The sequence below is a fragment of the Cupressus sempervirens genome, chromosome 3, assembly GCF_028749045.1.
Source record: "Cupressus sempervirens isolate cs-2001-9-10 chromosome 3, ASM2874904v1, whole genome shotgun sequence".
Classification (NCBI taxonomy): Eukaryota; Viridiplantae; Streptophyta; class Pinopsida; order Cupressales; family Cupressaceae; genus Cupressus; species Cupressus sempervirens.
The window spans coordinates 422136078-422152465 of NC_143120.1; positions in this window are offsets into that span (position 1 = coordinate 422136078).

Sequence of the window (16388 nt, forward strand, 5' to 3'; positions counted from 1 at the left end):
ATACAAGAGATAAGCATACCAACTAAGCACATGTCCACCAAGAGTGGATTATCATCCATTGTGCATGAATGTACATGAAACGATGAGAAGATAAGAATATAAAGGTGTATCTCATAAATAGATGTAGTAGAGAACATGTTCTTAATATGAGTGCAAACTAATGTGTTGTTTACATGACAACTCATATGAATATGCAAAATCCTAGGTGTCTACATGACAACTTATATGAAAATGCATTAACTTAAGTAAAATTAAGTAAAGTGTAAATAGTAAATACTTATTTATACTAACAATTAAAATAATAAAATACAACAAGATATTATTAAAAATAATAATAGTGTCTCCCATATTATGCCACAACTCCTGTTAGTTTATATATATATAATAAGCTGATAGATATCCTCCTTGAGGCACCGTTTCTCATTAATTTGTCATAGTGCAAAGGTGCCTAGAGAAGGATATCTCTCAGCTTTATATATATATATATAAGCTAGTCTATAAAGTGTTACACTATTGTTGTGTGAAGATTAGATTATATTTTTAGTTTGATTAGATTCAATGTGATTCAATTTTTTCATTGAACTAAAATTTTAATTCAAAACTCACTACATTAAACAGAAGAACTTTGAGGCTTGCATCCCTTGTTCTCATTATGAATTTCTCCACATTTTTACTCTTTGTTCTAATATTTTCCATGTCTAAAAGATTATATAGTATTACAAAATCTATTTTACATATGTATCTTTCTCACAAGTTTGCATATATTCTTTTCTTCACACATGAAGATGCTAGAACAAAAAATAATTCTTCTTTCCCAATCACATTAGATTTTTTTTAATACTCATGATAATAGTTGACACAATTAAATTCTATCACAAATTTTGGTTGCAAGTTTACTCTTAAAGATGTACGTATTTCCATCTGCTACTTTGATCAAAAGATTGCAACATGTTCTTTCAAAATCTGATCACATTCAAGGTTGTGTTTTTATTCGAGTTTATTCTCTCTTATAACATAATAGTTGTAGAAGAGTTCTTTTGTATATTTACTAAAATGGACAGCCACTGTAGTATTTATAAACACATCTACCATCCTTTCCTATCAAAAAATTATACCTCTTTTTCGATATGCATATATATCTTTCTATATTTACTATCATTACGCCGAGAGGCATTCTATACAATCACATCACAAAAACCTAGCACGAGAATATGTCAAAAAAGATTCTTCGTCAATAAAAAAGAATTGAGAGCGGTTACAAACTTCCAAATTAAATATTAAAAAAGAATTCCTAAAATAATAGCTGGCCAAAATAATAGGAAGCCAAATGGAGGTAGAAATAATAGGCCCGAAATAATAGAGCCTGAAAAAGGACCTGAAAAAATAGGGCCCGAAAAAATAGGGGCAAAATAATTTCAATATGATTTTTTTTTGTTAAATATAATTTTGCATGCACATTCATGCTTATTTTTTGTGGAGAGTGGGAGAATTTGAAACAAATTTGTGGAATGTGAAGAGACGTCTATTGGGGGATATAAGAAGCCTCTCAGAAGTTATAAAACCAAGGCTCCTCATTTCATTTTCATTTTATGTTTTTGTAGGAAGGAAGAGGTGGAGGTTATTGGAGGATTAGATTGGAGTTTTTGAATAGGAGTAGATTGAAGTTTTGGAGTAACATTTTTGTAGGTGAGATTTCTATTTTTTCTTTACATTTTCATCTAGATTTAGATGTAGATGTAAATTAAAATTCAAAATTAGTTATAATATTCTACTTTGATTTAGATTTCAATTTTAATTAATTTCATTTAGATTTAGAATTCTATTCATAACTATTTAGGCTTGCATTTAATAGTTTAGTCTTGCATGTTTGATTTAGATTTAGATTTGTATTCAAAATCGATTTGATTTATATATATTTTATAATACTTTTCATTTACATATTTTAAAAGTGCATGTTTCAAATTAGTTTTATATTTGCATGTTTCATATTAGTTTTAAATTTGCATATTTCAAAATAGTTTTGGTTTGCATGTTTTAGATTTGAATGTTTCACAATAGTTTTACATTTGCATGTTTCTAAGTATATATATTTTCATGTTTCAAAGCATAATTTTATCATTAATTTTAATGAGAATGCCACCATATCAATACAATTTATATTTTATTAAAGTTAATGATTTATTTAAAGTAGATAAATCATATATTTAGTATATATTTTATCATTATTGAATTATAAAATAAAATAAAATTCTTGAAATAATAGCTAGCCAAAATAATATTAAGCCAAATGGATGCTGAAATAATAGGACCTGAAAAAATAAGGCCAAAAAAATAGAACCCAAGAAAATAGGGCTGAAATAACTTAATTAAAATTTTAAATATAAAACATTTTCTTTTTGTTAAATATATTTTTGCATGCACATTCATGCTTATTTTTTGTAAGGAGTGGGGGAATTTGAAACAAATTCGTGGAATGTCAAAAGACATCTATTGGGGGATATGAGGGTTCTCTCATAAATTATAAAATAAAGTCTTCTCATTTCATTTTCATTGTGTTTTTGTAGGGAGGAAGAGATGGAGATTATTAGAGCAATTAGAGTATTTGAATAGGAGTAGATTAAAGTTCCATATAGTTTAGCCTTGTACGTTTGATTTAGATTTAGGATTCAAAAACTATTTGATTTAGATATTTGATAATACATTTCTTTTGTAGATTTTTAATGTGCATGTTTCAATTTAGTTTTACATTTCCATGTTTTACATTAGTTTTAGATTTGCATATTTCAAAATACTTTTGGTTTCCATGTTTTAGATTTGTATGTTCATAATAGTTTTATGTTCACATGTTTCAAAATATTTATATTTTTAATGTTTCATAATTAAATTTAATCGTTGATGTGGACAAGAAGGTCACCTTATCAATAAAATTTGTATTTTATTAAAGTTAGTGATTAACTTAAAATAAACGAATCATATATTTAGTTTATATTTTGTCATTATTTAATTAGATTATATATGTGTTTTATTTAAATATTTTTCATACTATATATAGATTTTTATTAATATTTATGTTTGTAATGTATGAAAAGTGGAAGACAATACCACCATATTTCAAACATTACAATCTAACTATTTCATTTGAAATAGTTTTGATTTTTATTTATGTTATTTTGAATATTATTCATTTGAAAGAATTTATGTTAACTATTAATACTTTTTCATTATGATTATTTCCATACATTGATTTTTGTTTATAAGTTTGCAGGTTACTATTTGAGTTATGGGTACCTCGAATAGAGAATCAAACATTATTGGATACTAGAGCCTAACTACTTCAATGATCTCAAATGATTTCTTCAACATTGAGTTTGACAAATGCCTACAAATAATTAAAGAGGCACACACAACTATAATTAAAGTTGTAGATAAGCAATATTTCCAATTGACTATGTTGAGGAAATGGAAGAAATGCATATGGAAGATGCATAAAAATTTCTGTGTGACACATCTACAAAAGTGGATGGGTTTCCCTCAATGATGAAAGAAGTATTTCACAATCATTGTTCAAATAAAGGTCACAAAATAATCCTAATCATTGAAGAATGTGACATGTATTTAGACCATCACAGATATATTTTTTGTATATAGTTCATTCTTGTCTTCGGTTTCAAATTTTTACTTCTAATTAGTTGTATTGGCAATTTTATTTCCCCATTGTTCAATGTAACTTTCAATGGATGTGGCTACTAAATATATTAATTAAGAAAGAAAATCATAAGTCTAAATAGATTCCTTAATGATAGGGAGATTTATTGATTACAATTCTTAATCATTGCAATAAAAATTGCATTAGCATTATTAAAAATTCAACAATATATAATGTTCTCACATCATCATGGAGAAATCATTTTCATAAAATTGACTCTTATATATTCTTTCACACTTTTAACATCATCTGAATTATTGTGTTGGGACTTATAACTTCCCTTTCATGAACTAATTTTTTCACTATTTGAGTCATTTGTATAACATATATCCCAAATTTGACCATAGTTGTACTCCAAATACTCCAACACTACACCTAAATCTCATACTTCCCTTAACCCTGTCCCTTATTTTAGTGTAACATTTAACCACTTATTAACCCTAACCATAACACTGAGTGTCATATAAATGAAATTGTAAACCTTGGATCCTAACTGTAACTCTTACTCTATATATGATTGTACTAATCATTTAGTAAATTATATACCTTAGCCTAACCCTATATGTACAAGTAACTAGAAATAATATTATATTTTTTATAAGTGATAATATGTATATACATACACCTAGAGAGAGAGAGAGAGAGAGAGAGAGAGAGAGAGAGAGAGAGAGAGAGAGAGCATACCTGTAGAAAAGAAGGATCTCATATTATGTTTCTTATAGAGGCATGTTTTATGTAGAGAGAGAGAAAAAGAGATTATGAGGTGTATCTAGAGAGCAGGCACATAGAGAGAGAGAGAGAGAGAGAGAGAGAGAGAGAGAGAGAGAGAGAGGGTGTATCTAGAGAGCATAAAGGGAGAGAGAGATTAGGAGGAGTATCTAGAAAGTAGGGTGGGAGAGATAAGTGTGTGTATCTAGAGATTAGAGAGACAGATTAGGGGGCATTACTAGAGACTACAAAGAGAGAGGGTATATTTAGATAGTGGGGGGAGATATTAATGGGTGTAGTGAGAGAGAGAGAGAGGGGAGAGAGAGAGGGGGTGAGGGATTACATTATTAAAAAGGTTAATAACTTATATCACAATAGCACTAATCATGGGCACTATAATAGAACTAACCCATATTAAAATTTAATCTGTCAGTTATCCTAACACCAAGGTAAAGTGTAATAATAGCACTAACATCAACTATAATATGATTAGTAACCCAAAAATTTTCTTAACCACAATAATAACATAAACCCTAACTCTAACTATAACTCTAACTAGATAATTCTAATTTTAACCCTAACCCTAACTCTAACTCTAACTCTATCTCTAACTTTAATTCTCCCCCTAACCCTAACCTTAATCCTTTATAATCCTAAATCTAATGCTAATTCTAACCCTAACCCTAATTCTAGCCCTAACCCTAAGCCTTACTATAACTCTAATCCTAACTTTAATTCTAACTCTAATGCTAATTCTAACCCTAAATCTAACCCTAATTTTAACCCATATTCTAACTCTAACCCTAACTCTAACTCCAACTCTATCTCTAACCCTAACCCTACCCCTACCCCTAATTCTAACCCTAAATCTAACTCTAAATCTAACTATAATTATAACTCTAACTCTAATTGTAACCCTAACACTAACCCTAACTCTAACCCTAAATCTATCCCTAATCCTACCCATAATCCTAATCCTAACACTATATATAATGCTAATCCTAACCCTAACACTATATGTAACTCTAACTCTAATCCTAACCCTAATTCTAATTATAAACCCAATCCTAATTCTAACCCTAACTTTAACTCTAAACCTAAATCTAACCCTAACTCTAGCCCTAACCCTAAACCTAACCCTAACCCTAACTCTATCTCGAACTTTAACTCTAACTTGATTCCTAACTCTAACTCTGATTCTAATCCTACACCTAACCCTAACCCTAACCCTAACCTCAATTCTAGCCCCAATTCTAACCCTAACACTAACACTAACACTAACACTAAAACTAACACTAATTATAACCCTAACCCTAATGCTAACCCTAACTCTAACCATAACCCTTATGCTAACCATAATCCTAGCCCTAATTCTAACCCTACCTCTAACTCCAACTCTTGTTCTAATTCTAATTCTAACTCTAACTCTAGCTCAAATCCTACCTCTAAATCTAACCCTAACCCTAACCCTAATTCTAACCCTCACTTTATTTATAACCCTAATTCTAGCCCTAATCCTAATTGTTACCCTTACCCTAACTCTAGCTCTAACTCAATCTGTAACCCTAATTATATTTGTAACCCTAATTCTAACCCTAACCCTAATTCTAACTCTAACACTAATTGTAACTCTAATTCTATCCCTAATCCTAACCTAAACCTATATAACCCTAACTCTAACCCTAATTCTAACCCTAACCCCAATTCTAGCTTTAACCCTAACCTAATTCTAACCCTAACTATAACTTTGTTCCTAACTCTAACCCTAACTATAACTCTAACTCTAATTCTTACCCTAACCCTAACCCTAACCCTAATTCTAATCCTAGCTCTAACTCTAATGCTAATTATAATCCTAACCCTAATTCTAACCTTGATTCTTACCCTAGATCTAACTCTAACTCTAACTTTATCTCTAATTCTAATCCTATCCCTAATTCTAACCCTAACTCTAACTCTGACTCTTTTTGTAACCTAACCCCAATATTAACCCTAACCCTAACTTTAACTATAAACCTACTCCTAATCCCAACCCTAACACTATATATAACTCTAACTCTAACTCTAACCCTAATTCTAATCCTAATCCTAGCCCTAACTCTTACCCTAATCCAAAATCTAATCAGGTAACTTTAACCCTAACCCTAATCTAACCCTGACCACAACTCTATCTCTAACTTTAACTCTAACTCTAACTTGAACCCTAACTCTAACTCTAATTCTAACTCTAACTCTTATACTAACACTAACACTAACACTACCTCTAATTTTAACTGTAACTCTAATTGCAACCCTAACCCTAATGCTAATCCTAACCATAACCCTAACACTAACCCTAACCCTAACCCTAATGCTAACCCTAATCATAACCCTCACACTAACCCTAACCCTAACTCTAACACTAATTATAATCCTAACCTTAATTCTAACCCTAAATATAACCCTAACTCTAACTCTAACTCCAACCCTTATTCTAACTCTAATTCTAACTCTATCTCTAACCGTAACCCTAACTCTTATTCTAACCCTAACACTAACCCTAACTATATTTGTAACCCTAATTCTAACCCTCACTCTAATTCTTACCCTTACCCTAACCTTAACTCTATCTCTAATCCTAACTATATTTCTAACCCTAATTTTAACCCTAACCCTAATCACAACTCTAGCTCTAATTTTAAACCTAACCCTAACCCTAACTCTAACTCTAACCCTGACTGTAACTCTAACCCTGACCCTAACTCTAGCTCTAATTGTAAACCTAAACCTAACAAGAACCCTAACTCTAATTCAAACCCTATCCCTTACCCTAATTTTCATCCTAATGCTAACCCTAACTCTAACTCTAATCCTAACCCTAACCTTAAAACTAACCCTAACCTTAATTCTAACCTTAACCCTAACCTTAACTCTAACTCTAACCCTAACCCTCACCTTAACACTAACCTTAACCATAAACATTAAGTTGTCCCTAACTCTAACCCTAAATCTAACTCTACCATAATTGGACTCTAACCATAACCCTAACCCTAACTTTAATCTTGGCTCAAAACTTTTCCCTAACCATAACTCTAGAACCTTAACCCTTACTTAAGCCCTAACCCTAACCCTAACCCTAACCCTAACCCTAACCCTAACCCTAGCCCTACTATAACCCTAACCCTAACCATAAGTCTAACCCTAACCTTAACCATGAGCATAACTCTAACCCTAAACTTAACCATAAACATAACTCTATCCCTAACTCTAACCCTAAATCTAACTCTACCATAATTAGACTCTAACCCTAACCCTAATCCAAACTTTAATCCTAACTAAAACCCTAACCCTAATCCTAAATCTAACCTTAACCCTGACTCAAACCCTAACCCTATCCCTACAATAACCCTAACTCGAGCCCTATAATAACCCTAACCCTAACCATAACCATAACTCTAACCCTAACCTTAACCATGAGCATAACTCTAACCCTTAACTCTAAACCTAAATCCAACTCTACCATAATCAAAATCTAACCCTAACCCTAACCCTTACTTTAATCCTAACTCAAATGCTAACCTTGACTCTAACCTTAACCCTGACCCAAACCCTAACCCTAGCCTTATTATAACGCTAACCCTAACCCTAACCATAACTCTAACCCTAACCTTAACTATGACCATAACTCTAACCCCAACCTTAATCATAAACATAACTCTAATCTGAACCTTAACCATAACCATAACTCTAACCCTAACCTTAACCATAACTCAAACCCTAACCCTAACTCCAACCCTAACCCTAATGCTAACCCTAACCCTTATTGTATCCCTAAGGTTAACATTAACTGTAATGGTAACTTTGTCCCTAACCATATATCTATGTTTGAGTATAACATTTTACATTACAATATGCCAAAAAGAAAATTACCTTTTTTAAAACCATAATCCTACCCCTAACTCTAACCCTAAATATAACCCTAACTGTAAATCTAATTCTACTATAATTAGACTCTAATCCTAACCCTAATCCTTAGTTTAACCTTCACTAAAACCATAACCTAACCCTATCTCTAACCTTAACCCTGACTCAAAACTCTAACTCTAACCTTAACCTTTACTTTAATCTAGACGAAAACCAAAGCCCTAACCCTAACCCTAACCTTAACCCTAACTCAAACTCTTACCCTAACCTTAACCCTGATGTAACTCTATATACAACCCTAACTCTAAATATAAACCTAACCTTAACCATCACCCTAAAACTAACCCTTTCTCTACTCCTTTCTCTAACTCTAACCGTAAATCTAATTTTAACCCTAGCCCTAATCCTAATTTTAACCCTAATTTCAACTCTAACTTTAGCCCTTATTCAAGCTCCAATTCTAACTCTACCTCTAACTCAAACCCTAACTCTAATTCTAATCCTAACCCTAACTATATTTGTAACCCAAATTCTAACCCTAATCCTAACATTAACTCTAACTCTAATTCTAAACCTAACCCTAACTATAACCCTAACAAGATTCGTAATCCTAAAAATTACCCTATCCCTAACCCTAATGCTAATCCTAACTCTAATTGTAACTCTATTCTTGACCATAACTCTAACCCTATCCATAACTCAAACCCTAACAATAGCCCCAACCCTAACACTAACCCTAACCCTAACTATAAGTCTACTCTTCAATATAACATTTTACGTAACAATATGCTTAAAATAAAATTGAATTAAAGTGATGCAAATAAACACCATATATAGAATTCAAAAATAAAATATTCAAGAATAATTTTATAGTAAGTTTACACTATTACATTTTTATAGTAAGTTTATACAATTGTATTTAAAAAGAAATAGATAATTCAACACTAACCTTTAAAAAATAGAAAAAAATTTAAAAATACTTTTCCTGTTGCGCTGTGATTGCCACTAGCTTATATATACCTCTATATATATTACGTCGAGAGTAATCGTTCTCGAGGCGCCTATTTTCACTTTCATAAATCCCAACTGTGATTAAAATAACCTTGGGATTAAATGAAAATAGGTGCCTCGAGAACAATTACTCTCGACATTATATATATATATATATATATATATATATATATATATATATAAGCTAGTATACTTATAAATCTACTTACAACAATCTTCATTTATTTGAATGTACAAAAGCGTAGATCTGATATTTAATTTTATTTCATATTTTAAGAGCATATCTAATCTTGTCACTTATTTGAATCATTATATTATATGAAGTGTACTTTTCACCTCAAGTTGCAAAGAAGAAAAATGTCTACAATATAATATCTTGTAGAGATGAATATGATAAATATGACATGACATATTCAGTTTGTCTTTGTAGGAATCTTAATTTTAAATGTGAAAAATGCATGAGATCTAATTATTTTGTGTGTATTTAAAAAATCTAAAAAGGACTATATTAGAAGGGACCACTTAAAAATCATAGATTAAGGCTTGATTTGTAGGCTAAAAGTGTCAAATAATCAAACTTGACTTACTTTTTCCATGCTTAATTTTTTCCTTAATATGTTATATTTCAGAGTGACCATATTATAATAAACACAAAGATTGAAAGTTTGTGACCTATATAACATACATTCCTTAAAAAATGATGACTTGTCCTAAGGCGATTATAATCAACAATACAATATTTGTATGCAGTTTTAAACATTGATAAGAATTAATATACTAGCAATTGCAAGCTTTTGTGCTTGCAATGATAAATCGATAGGTGTTTACTAATATTTTCTAAAACTATAATTTAATATGCATAAATTAAATTAAAATTAATTTATAATTTATGTAAAATAAATTTTATTTTTTAAATAAACTAAATAAATATTATTGATTGATTTAATTTATCATATACTAAAAATGAAAAAATAAAATGTATAAATTGAAGAGCAAAAAATAAATTAAAACAAGGGCTGCAGGTAGCTTGAGTCCCTGCCTAAGGTGGGGAGTAGAAGAAAGAGCATGAAATTTACTGGTAGTGTATGAGTTACAAGCGTAGCAAACTACATAATAAATCTAACATATAAGGTACTTTTATTCTTTTTAGAATGCCTTCATACTACAAGTTTACAAAAGTAACTAATACAAAATCATTGTATAAGAGGAAGCTTTAAAATTTGTTTATATATTTTAATAAATTAAAATTCATAAAATTGTTATACATAGTTTTAACATTAATTAATAAAAGTGCACTTTGACCCCTGCATGGACAACACCTTTTATAAGAGCACACAATGAAGTATTAGTTAATAAGGTTTTTAACAAAATGCTACTCTAAAAACCAGTCACATAAAATGTGGCTCATCTTGCATGCCGAGTCTATAGCTTACCTTTGCAATTTACCGAAATGAATATATAACATGTTGTTGTTAGTATGGGCAGAGAAACCTAGAAATGGTTTTGTGCAATGAGTTGTAAGTATCGTCTCAATAATCTCTTCTGCCAACTGGAAGTCATTTACTAAGAAAATATTGTAGTCCATGTTACCCATCTGTCTACATCTTGTTTTTTAAGTCAACTCCAAAAGTAAAGAGTCATTCATCATAGTGCTACAAAACACACAAATATCTATATTAAAGTAACAACTCTATGTCTATGTATATGCCTATATAACATTTTATATAATGTATCTCTCCACAAATTTACACCATTTTATGAAATGAGAAGTTTCATACACTATAATAGTTGGTCTGTACATGATGTATCCAAATCTAGACAAGACTTTAAATATATCAATACAAGAATGCAAATCATTGATACCTTTACCATAATTTTTAATTCTACCATTCAACAGAGTTCTTACCACATACAAATTTTCTTTTTTGTTAAAACAATATCATGTAGAGAGTGAGCTTATTCATGACACCCAATTTACATCTATGAATGTAGGACTACAAATTAATGATACCTATACTATGAGCTTTATAGAAAATATACGAGGAAGCTTTGTCTTCAATTAATAAAATCCCATGTGCAAGAAATCTTATTCATGGAAACTGCACTGCTTAATATGCATATCACTGTAGACACCTAAAAAATCCTTTAGAAAATAAAGTATTTTTATTTTCTAAAAAAGTTTCTGATGACATCATCATTTACTAATTAATTAATTAATTATTTTTATGCCATTAAATCCCTTTATCTTAATTAAAAATATCTAATTAAGGAATCCCTCCCAAAAATGTTTAAATCTTATTTAAACATTATTTTCTTATTTATTAATTATTTAATTAATAAATTGACCAAAAATCCCAAAATAAATAAATAATTTATTTTTTGCCCAAAACTTGGCCAATTTCCTTAAGACCACTAACCTCTTCCAAAATCTTCTAATCCTTCTTTAATTTTGATTATAGACTAATCCCATCATTTCCTACCCCTAATCCCAACTCAAAATATTTAATTAAGATTAAATATTAATCCTCATTTTTTTAAAAAATATTTTAATAAATATCTCCTCAACCCAAACTCTTGAAATAAATAAAACTTTATTTATTTCCTAAAAATCTTATTTATCCTCATCCTAGGAAGTTCTAGACTCTTCTAGAAAGTCTTCATCCTCATCCAAAGCCTAAACTCTTCTAGAAGATGTCAATCCTTATCTTTGACCCTAATCCTAATCCCCCCCCCAACCTTGTCACATTCCCTAAACATGGGTTAAGACTTGCTAACCCAAGCCAAAGCCAACAAATATCTCCTCATTCACCCACCCTCATTAAATGTCATCCACTTGCTCATCTTTAACAAGCCTAATCTAATCTTAACCAAAGCCTAATCCAAGCCTTAATCATTTGCACATTCCTAAGTCAAGCTTAAGATTTTCTTAATCCAACCCAAGTCAAAATATCTCAACTCTCTCACAAATATCCCAACCATAAAACTTTATGAAGCCCACAAAGCCATAAATGACTCTTACAAGCCCATTCATTGCTCTTACAAGACATTATGAGGGTCTTTATGAGCTTTGAGCCTCCTTTGTTGAACCCTCAACCCCTCTTGCTCTAACCAATGACCCTGTGACTGGCTGTAAGGAAGCACAATCCATGTGCTCTCCTCTCATTCAATCTAAACCTTCCATAAGCTTTCTCCCATCCTTGCATCCTAGCCCTTGATCCCTCAAGCCCTTTTCCTATTTAAGGAATCCTTTCCCAAGCCATTTTAACACAATCACCCATAGTAACAAAGTAATGCCGTTTTGATCATGAAGTAAAGCCATAATGCCATTTTTTGAGAAGCCATTTTACATCAAATCCATTCACCCAAGCCAAAATCCATCAAGAAGACCATTGAAGCCTTTGGAAAATCGAGCATACATCCTATCTAATTAGACAAAGCTACTCAACAAGAGAGCTTCTCATTGAGAGAGCCCATTAATGGCTCATATTCTCAATTGAGAGCTCATCTTAGTCTATCTTGAAGTTATGTTTATTTAGTTTTGTGAATACTTTTGATTTGATATTTAGTATTCTTTTCATTACTAATCCTCGTATACAATCACAACCTATAAATCATGCAAAGTTGCTCCTATGGACATTTTATTCAGATGTTCTAGTGCTAGCCCCAAGAAAACTTGTGATAACTTTCTTAGGAATATTTCACAAACTAACTCTATCACATATGTGATTCTAAAAAGAGAAATTACTTTTTTCTACAACACCCCAATGGATATTACAACACTCCAATGGGTATTACTTCAAAGGATTGCATGAGAGTAGAGCTAACAAGGAAAGATATCTCCAAGAGTATCAAGAAAAGTATAAGCTAAAGAGTTTAGAGCTTGAATTACATGTAACACAGATGAACCTTGAAGGAGCATATCCAAGGAAGAATCCCAATTGAATTAATAGAAATAGATTGTGCTAATAGAAAGTAGGTTAAGTGTACTATTTTGAACAATCATTCTATATTGTTACAAAATGTACATATTGATATAAAACTTTATGTCTATGTTTGCATATGTATATATAATATTTTTATTATATTCTTATTTGAAGAAGTGTAGGATCTAGGAGTATCTACTCTAACCAGTTTTACAAATAGTATTAGGGAAATTACAGATTCCTCAATGAAACTTCACCTTTATAATTGAAAATTGCGTAAATATTCCAAATACTTGTGTCGCTAAAGAGAGAAGAATTAGAGCATTTGGAAGAGCCTATCTACCCTATAGATAGATTGTGCTTATGATTCTTGTGCAATGAAATATGTTGGCCACAACTTTTTAATCCATGTACTGATTTATGTTTTGAAAGTGTATAGGAGAAAGGTAAAGAAGAGGTTAAGTAATCTAGTGGTCCAAATGAGACAAATTGTTTGCTTATTGATTATCATCTAACCTGTATATCTGATGAAACATGTAATATTGAAGGACAAGCATTCATATTTAATAAATTTTTATTTCAGAAATGGAATTAGTCAAATTCTAATACGAAACAACATATTTCAAGATCTCTGATAATTTTTGAGGGATTACTTTTTAAATAGTCAGAAAGTCAAAAAATCTATTCATAAAAAGAACTATAAACAGGTGTCCAATAATATTTGTGAGAAAGAAATTGGTTAAAATTTCAGTTCTTATAGTGACATTTAAAGAGATTATTTTGCCTTTCCATTTGACAATGAAAATTTTGAAATTGAAATGCTAAGTGTTTCCTTCCGGTGATTCTATATTCATTTTTTGATTGGTTGCTACCTTCACTACATCTCTATGCTTTTATATTTTCATTCTTATACAAGAAACTTGTTTATTACATCTATTTCTAATTTAAACTTTACCAAGAGCCTTAATTTGTTTACGTAGCAAGGGTTCGAATCTCACCACCTACATAGATAATGCTCCTAGTAGAATTTACAAAAGCTACAATTGGAAAGGTGAGGAAAATGAATGATTTTTGTACTGTATGCTTTGGGAATTGCAAAGGAATTTGCAACGAGTTTTCTACAATATTTGCCCCTTTTTTAAAGTTTCAATTGTAGTTCTACCAGTATCCCATGTTTTTGCTGCCCTAATTTTTTTCAGCGCCTTGCTTCCCCACTCTTGCATCATGACATGATTTCGTCTCCAAGTCTTGAAATTCATCAATTCTCCTGGACTTCCTACTTCATGCTCAACCAATATAATTTAAAAAACATTTTCTCGGGCATTAATTCTGTTTTGTGCTCTATTTTCCCATTTTTGTGACATCTTCCCTCTTTGCAAGAGATGTCATAGCATAAATCATAGCTTGGGTTGTGAGTTTGGTACTGGTTTAACTAGTATTTAGGTAAATCTCCATTTTAGATTTCATTCTACATTTGAAATAGCCACAGAATGTAATGAGGAATGAAATATCTAAAAGTTGCTTATAAAAATTATTCATAAATCATAAATTTATTATATATATGAATCATTCATAAATCATAAATTTATTTGATTAGATGTTAGGAACCTGTGTGTTCCTTCTGTTTATTTTGTTACAGTAGAGTTGTTGGACGCATATGCTTTGTAAGTCGTCCCATGAGTTTATTTTATTATCCCACATGCATAGGTAGTATTACTTTTCTAGATCGTACCCAGTATATAAGAATAGGTTGAGGCCCTTGATGGGAACGGACGAATTTATTGTATTGAGCTTGCTCAAAGGAGGTTACCCCCTCGAAGTGGCCTGCGATCAGTAGATTTATTCTGAGTTCTGCTATCACTTTGTATTCTGTTATTTCGAGCATTCTCACGGTATTGCTATAAGGAGGTTCTTCTCATCTGGTATCAGAGCACTCTCTTGGGCTCGCTGGGTGGAAATTACATCAAATTTTTTTTCTGTCGTGGCCTTCAGGTTCCTCTCACTTCTAATATCTCTTGTTATTGCAATAACTCTTTTCCGTTGCTCTGTCTGTGAGTGAATTTTTCTAAGTCGACTGTTAAAAAAAAAAAAAAAAAAAAAAAAAAAAAAAAAAAAAAAACCTTGTTTTATGGTTGTTACGCGTACAGGAGCAAAAATCATGGAAGAGGAAATTGCATCCCTCAAAACCAGACTTCAAGATCTGGATGACAAAATTCTGGGTCTTAACTTTCAGCAGTCAGCCATGAGCCGAAACCATTCAGGAGATACTGGGTCCTCTTCTGGCAATTTCCGTGGACCAAAGCTTGATTTTCCACGCTTCGATGGTTCTGATCCGACTGGATGGATCTATAGGGCAGAGCAGTATTTCAGCTTGCATAATACTTTGGATAACCACAAAGTCTCCCTTGCATCTTTTCATTTGGAACATGAAGCTCTTCAATGGTTCCGTTGGTACATCAAGGCTAATGTAGGCCCAACGTGGAGCGAATTGTGCACCCTCATTTTGGAGCGCTTTGGCCCTAGTTCCTTTGATGATTTCACAGGAGCACTCACTAAACTGCGTCAAACAGGCACTGTAAGAGAATACCAGACAGAGTTTGAAAAATTAGCTAATCACACAGAGGGCTTGTCTGATGAATTCTTCCGTAGTTGTTTTGTCAGTGGTCTGAAGGATGCACTTCGCTCAGAAGTCAAAATGTTTCGACCTACTACAATGATGGAAGCCCTTGGGTTGGCTAAGTTAGCGGAAGACAAGATTAGTGCTCTACAACGCTCCAGATCTAATTTTGTTCCATTCAGAAATACAGGTTCTCCCAACCCTCCAGCCATACCAGCTCCCAGAACTACTCCGATCAAGCACTTGTCTGAAACAGAGATGCGGGTTAGGCGAGACAAAGGGCTTTGTTATAATTGTGATGAGAAATGGTCTCGGGGCCATAGATGTGTTCAGCAAAAGCTCTATCTCTTGGATGTGGATTCTCCACCGGAACTGGAAGAATATGTAGATGCTCAGGAAACAGTGGATGCTGAGGTTGAGCCTCACCAGCCTGAACCTCCTTCCCCAGAAGCTCCACCAGAGATATCTGTCCATGCTTTGGCAGGAGTCACTACTCCACAAACCATGCGGGTCCAGGGTT